Source organism: Haemaphysalis longicornis, unplaced genomic scaffold, assembly GCF_048455015.1.
Source record: "Haemaphysalis longicornis isolate Haplotype H1 unplaced genomic scaffold, Haemaphysalis longicornis Haplotype H1 scaffold_7, whole genome shotgun sequence".
Classification (NCBI taxonomy): Eukaryota; Metazoa; Arthropoda; class Arachnida; order Ixodida; family Ixodidae; genus Haemaphysalis; species Haemaphysalis longicornis.
In genome coordinates, this window is record NW_027526422.1 from 148,827,711 (window position 1) to 148,833,880 (window position 6,170).

Below are 6,170 nucleotides of genomic sequence, written 5' to 3' on the forward strand. Positions count from 1 at the left end.
ACGGCCGGGAAATTCTGTTTCCTTGGCACGCCCGAGCCTTGGTCGGCTGAGTGCAGTTCTCTGTGCTATTGAAATAATGGGCTCGGCATTTCTACTTCTCGGCTTTTGGTCCCTGCCTCTCACTGCCCGTATTTTTGCCTGATGACCTTCCTTTGGTAATAAAGGAGTGCAACAATCGCAAACCTCAGCACGCGTTCGGCGCGGACGTCTCGCAATCCCCCTGTTTGGTCCAACCCCCGCTGCCACTCAGACGTGATTGTGCTAGCACGTGGCAGCGCCTCCTCTGCCCGCTGTTCCTCTTGAGTCGACACATCTCGATCTCCGGAGTGATGGTGTGCTCTCATGTTCATCAATGGCCTGCTCATTGTCTGAATGTGGCATATTGATTATACCTAAGACAAATTTGGAAATGAGTAGCAGTTGTAGTACGAAGCCTTTTCTAAGCCATGACACAGGATGAGTTACGTAGTCCGGGATGCGAGAAGTTGCTGGAGATTCCAGGTGGTCGCTAATGGCGTCACTCTACAGTTATGAGGATTACACATACCAAAGACGTGTGAAAAACATCATATTTGGGATTGCGGATAGCAGTGGAATTGCGCTAGAGAGGAGATGGGGAAGACTGTCAACAGGTGGACCAAATGAATAAGAAAAAAAAGCCACCGAGCAAAAGTCAAGATGAAAAGAAAGAACAAAAACTCAGTTGAAGAATGAGATACATTTTGCTCAAAGACTGCATATAAGGGCGCACGTTCGTGAAAGTTCAAAATTTTTGCAGAGAGAGAGAGAGAGAGAGAGAGAGAGAGAGAGAGAGAGAAACACTTTATTGGTGAGACACCGGGTTCAGGTTGGGGGGGTGGCCTCAGCCCAAATGGCCGAAGCGACCTGTAGTGCCCGCTGCGTCAGTTTAGCCCTTTCCGTATCTTTACGTGCACTAAATTGGTATTTGCAAGCACTGGTATACATCGGGGTATACCTGCTTCCAGATCGGGTACCGCCATCTACAAGCTTCCTGCTAGGCAAAAACATCTGACGACATTTCAGCCCTACTTTCCGGCTCAGAATGCGAACGCTTTAGTGTACACTCGAACGCCCGATACGCCTTGCTACCGGCGCTTCGCGTTGTCGAAGGTTTTTGTACTTTGCTTTGCGATCTGTGTTCACGTATTCAAACGGCGTCTATTGCGTTGCGGGGCTGCTCATACCTGCCGCCGTGTAATTGAAGACTTGACGGAAATGCTCAATTTGTCAGCGTATTCTTCTTCTCCCTTCATGTACAGGCGCGGGGGCGAATGAGCGCCTCGTGCAACGGAGGCCCTCGTCGGGCCTAGGGATTGGCCAACCAAAGAATCCATCACGAGATAGCTTCGCGTTCAACCACCGTCGTCATCTTCCCGTAGGGCAACCCTGAGTAGTATCAAGTAGCATGCGAGGCATTCCTCCTCTCCTCTCCAACGCCCATCTCCTTCCCGGAAGGCACAAGGAATGGCAACACCTGCGGCTCCGCACCCGATAATGCGAAGCAGCTTAGGGTTAGAGACGCGACGGTAGCCGCTGCATACTCCGCTGGTGGCGCCACTGTAGCTCTGCGTGATAAATGACGCGCGCGCGCGCTCCGCTCCCCTCATTCTCCTCCCGCAACGCCGCGATCGAACTGTAAACTAATGGGAACTTGAGTCACCCCATGGATGCTTCACACCCTACTCAGGGTTCGCCTACGGGAAAATGGTGAAATTTTTTTAAACACTGCTTCCAGCCTCGTGAGAGCCCGGTTGTTGGCTTCTTCGCAGCGTATCTTGCACCCCCCCCCCCTCTCGTTCAATAGCTTCTGGAAATGTCGGCGGTAATATTCATAATTAGGTGGTCCGAGACAGATTTTAGTATCTGCAGGAGAGGGGAAAGAATATATGCGTATAGGTACGTTAGCAGCAAGTGTATGGTTGCGCAACGATCGCGCATAGGAGGGTTTGTAACGGGGTAGTTAGTTCATTGCATGAAGTTGAACAGCGCAGGGACGGGACTAAGTGCAGGGACTGAGTCAGCGCCCGTGTTTGTCGTCTCTGCACTTATAATCGCCCCTGCGCTATTCAACTTCATGATCGCGCATACTTATGTAGCCCATAGCTTCGCGTAGCGAACGAGAAATATATTTATGTAACCTTAACCGCTGGCTGAGTGAAAGTCCAATATTTCATTCGGGCTATTTAAAATGTGAAAAGGTTCAGTAAAGTCGGCATCAACGGGGGCGACGGTTTTTTACATTGCTACTGGAAAATCACACATGTGGTATTTTTAATGGTTCGAGTTAGCTATACGTAAAATACAGCATTAGGCTGAATAGATTTGCTCACGAATAATGCATTTGTACATCGAATCGCAATAACGGGTTACTTTTTAAAACCCATATTTTATCACACATGAGAAAGCGCAAGCTTGGTGATGATGATGATGTATTTGACGCTGAAGAAGAACCTAATGGTGATGACGACCAGGATGAGGAAACTGCCCTTCCAGGAACTGCGCATTCCTTATAACAAGATCAGCCGAAATGAGGGCCTGAAACAATTAGTTTTTCCGGCTCTAGATTCATACTCCTCGCTTTCTTTTGCTGAGTTAGGCCGCGGGAGAACGTTTTTGAGCGCTTAGATTGGGCGCCATGTCTCGGCTCACTCTTAAGACGCCAATTTTTCTTTGAGCTTAAAGGGACACTGAAGTGATATGTAAACATTGCGGGGTTACTTGCGCAAATTGTAGTCCGCAGTCACCAGGCCATGTTACGACCACTCTGGGCGCGTTTACGCGATTTTATTTAGTAGAAAAATTAATTCAAAAATGCTGTCCTCCTCTCTTTACGCTCGCCCATTTTCTGCGGCGTTTTCGTGTGACGTCGCGAGGAGCCGAGCTCGCAATTGGCTGCGCTACTGCACGGCTCCCCGGCCTTCAGAGAGAGTCAATCGGGCCAGCGTTTCGTCCGCCGGCCGCCGACGGGTCGTCAGAATTCGTTCGCTCAGTTGAAACGAAGCCAGGACACGTTTGTTGTTGGACCTTTGTTTGGACGTTTGTTGTTGGAATGGGCCTTTATTTACTTGTTTAGTTTGTACATTGTATCTAGCTCGAAGTCAAGGTCGCTTCACACAAGCGCTGCACAATCGCACATGCGACGCTTCGTTGACTGGTACGCCAGTAGGAAAATATAAGGCCTTTTGAAGGCCGGAGAAGAGTCAGCGAAGTCAATATTGTCACGTGCCAGTCTGTGGGATGAGAGCATTAAGTAGGACAGACATGCTAATCCCCCGCGTGGGTACGTGCCGTGTGATGGGCACAGCAGAGGACGACGAAGGAGCGCGTTAGCTAGCGGCTCGTGTGCTCGGTTCTTGGTCGCCATTTTTGCTAGCCACCAACCGGTGCTCTTTCAAAATTGTAAATTCTGTAACACAATCTAAAAAATAGTCGTTTTTTTTTCCTCTCTCTTTTTTTCTCTTTTCTGCCCACCTCTCTCTAGGGCCTGTTCTCCCTACATCCCCGACCCCTAGCAGAGAAGCATGTAGGTGATCACAAACACCGGCAAAACTCTCTGCTTTTTCAATAAAGAGCCTTCTCTCTCTCTCTCTCTTTGTGTGTTTCCTCTGGCAAGTTAGGCACCTCGCCTAATAAATACTTTGCCTCTGCGTCTTCGCCACGACAACTTCTCTGCGCCCCTGTTTGACAGGACGCAACACTGGTGGAGGGTGCTTCCGATGCCCCGTACGCCCCCGGACGTTAGCCCCGAGAGACCTTCGCCCGTCCACACTCCGGTTCATCGGTGTAGCCGCCGGAAACTCGGCCTTCCTCCAGAAGAGGGCCCTCTCTTGGAGTCTACATCAAGAAGGCACGCTTCTCAGCCAGAGGTAATGGCGCAGGCAATGCCTACTACGGTGACTTTTCAGCAGCCGCGCGAACCCGCCCACTTCCACGGAGAGGATTACGAAGACGTTGAGGACTGGCTTGAACAGTGTCGATTATCGCAAACTGAACCAAGTCACCAAAAAAGACGTATATCCTCTGCCGAGAATAGACGACTCACTCGATCGATTACGACATGCCCGCTACTTTTCGTCAATGGACTTAAAGAGCGGATACTGGCAAATCGAAGTCGATGAGCGTGACCGTGAAAAGACCGCATTTGTTACTCCCGACGGGCTTTATGAGTTCAAAGTTCTTCCTTTTGGTTTGTGCTCAGCGCCTGCAACATTTCAAAGAATGATGGACACGGTTCTGTCTGGATTGAAGTGGCAAACGTGTTTGGTATACCTAGACGACGTCGTCGTGTTTTCCAGGACCTTTCAAGAGCACTTGGAGCGATTGACGTCCGTTCTTCAGGCTATCCGATCTGCCGCACTGACACTGAAACCAGAAAAATGCCACTTCGGGTATGAAGAACTACTATTTCTCGGTCACGTTGTCAGTCGAGCTGGCGTACGCCCGGATCCTGATAAACTTGATGCCGTGTCGAAGTTCTGCACGCCTACCGACAAAAAGAGCATTCGCCGTTTTCTGGGGCTGTGCTCTTATTACCGGAGGTTCATAGCGAACTTCTCCCACATTGCGGCCCCACTCACTCGCCTCACACGTGACGACGTAGCTTTCATCTGGAGTGATGAACAGCAAGAGGCGTTTGACGAGCTCCGACGGCGCTTACAGACACCACCTGTGCTGGCTCATTTCGATGAGGATGCCGGAACTATGGTTCACACGGATGCCAGCAATGTGGGGCTCGGCGCTGTTCTCGTCCAGTTGCAAGACGGCGCCGAAAAAGTCATCGCTTACGCCAGCCGGACACTATCACGGGCCGAAAGTAACTACTCGGCCACCGAGAAAGAGTGCCTTGCTGTTGTTTGGGCCCTCCTCAAATTCCGACCATACCTTTATGGGCGTCATTTTGCCGTCGTCAGCGACCACCATTCCCTCTGCTGGCTCACGAATCTTAAGAATCCTACTGGCCGTCTTGCGCGATGGAGCTTAAGACTCCAGGAATTCGACATGACCATCATACATAAATCCGGAAAGCGGCATTCAGACGCAGACTGCCTTTCAAGAGCTCCTGTTGGCCTTGCCCCCGCCGATGACGACGACAGCGACGATGCCGCGCTAATCGGAGTTCTGGACGCACCCACCATTTCGGAACAGCAGCGCGCAGATCCGGAACTACGATCGCTGTTTGATTTTTTACAAGGCCACACTACCGTCGTGCCGAAGGCATTTGCCAGAGGACTGTCCTCATTCTGTCTGCGGAGCAACGTTCTCTATAAGAGAAATTTCGCGTCGAGTGGGAGTAACTACCGGCTTGTCGTACCCGACCTTCTCAGGAATGAAATCTTGCAGGCCTGTCACGACGAGCCTAGCGCCGGTCACTTCGGTTACACACGTACGCTGGCACGGATCAAGCAGAAGTACTACTGGCCCAAGCTATCGGCCACCGTACGGCAGTATGTACGAACTTGCCGGGACTGCCAGCGACGGAAAGCACCACCCGGCCGGCCAGCCGGACTTCTGCAGCCCGTTCAGGTTCCTAGAACGCCTTTTGAACAAGTTGGCATGGACTTGCTCGGCCCCTTTCCAACTTCCACAACTGGGAACAAATGGATAGTAGTCGCCACGGACTACCTAACCAGGTATGCCGAAACGAAGGCGCTACCACGGGCTACAGCGCTTGAGGTTGCGCAGTTTTTTCTAACAAGAATTGTGCTGCGGCATGGCGCACCGGCAGTGCTGATTACAGACCGTGGAACAGCCTTCACGGCGCAACTGCTGCAAGAAGTGTTGAGGTTGAGCGGCACGTCCCACCGAAAGGCCAGCGCGTACCACCCCCAAACCAACGGCTTAACAGAACGCCTGAACCGAACAATAGCCGACATGCTCAGTATGTACGCCGATGCGGAACACAAGACGTGGGATGCAGTTTTGCCTTACGTAACGTTCGCGTATAATACGGCCCAACAAGAGACGACGCAAATGACGCCATTTGCACTTGTCTACGGTAGGGAACCTTCCACAATGCTCGACGCCATGCTGCTACCCGATTCCCACGACGACCAAGGCGGCTCCCTTCACGAGTTTGTGCGTAGCGCCGAAGAAGCACGCGCGCTGGCACGCCAGCGAATACAACAGCACCAGCGTTGTGACGCCGCTCG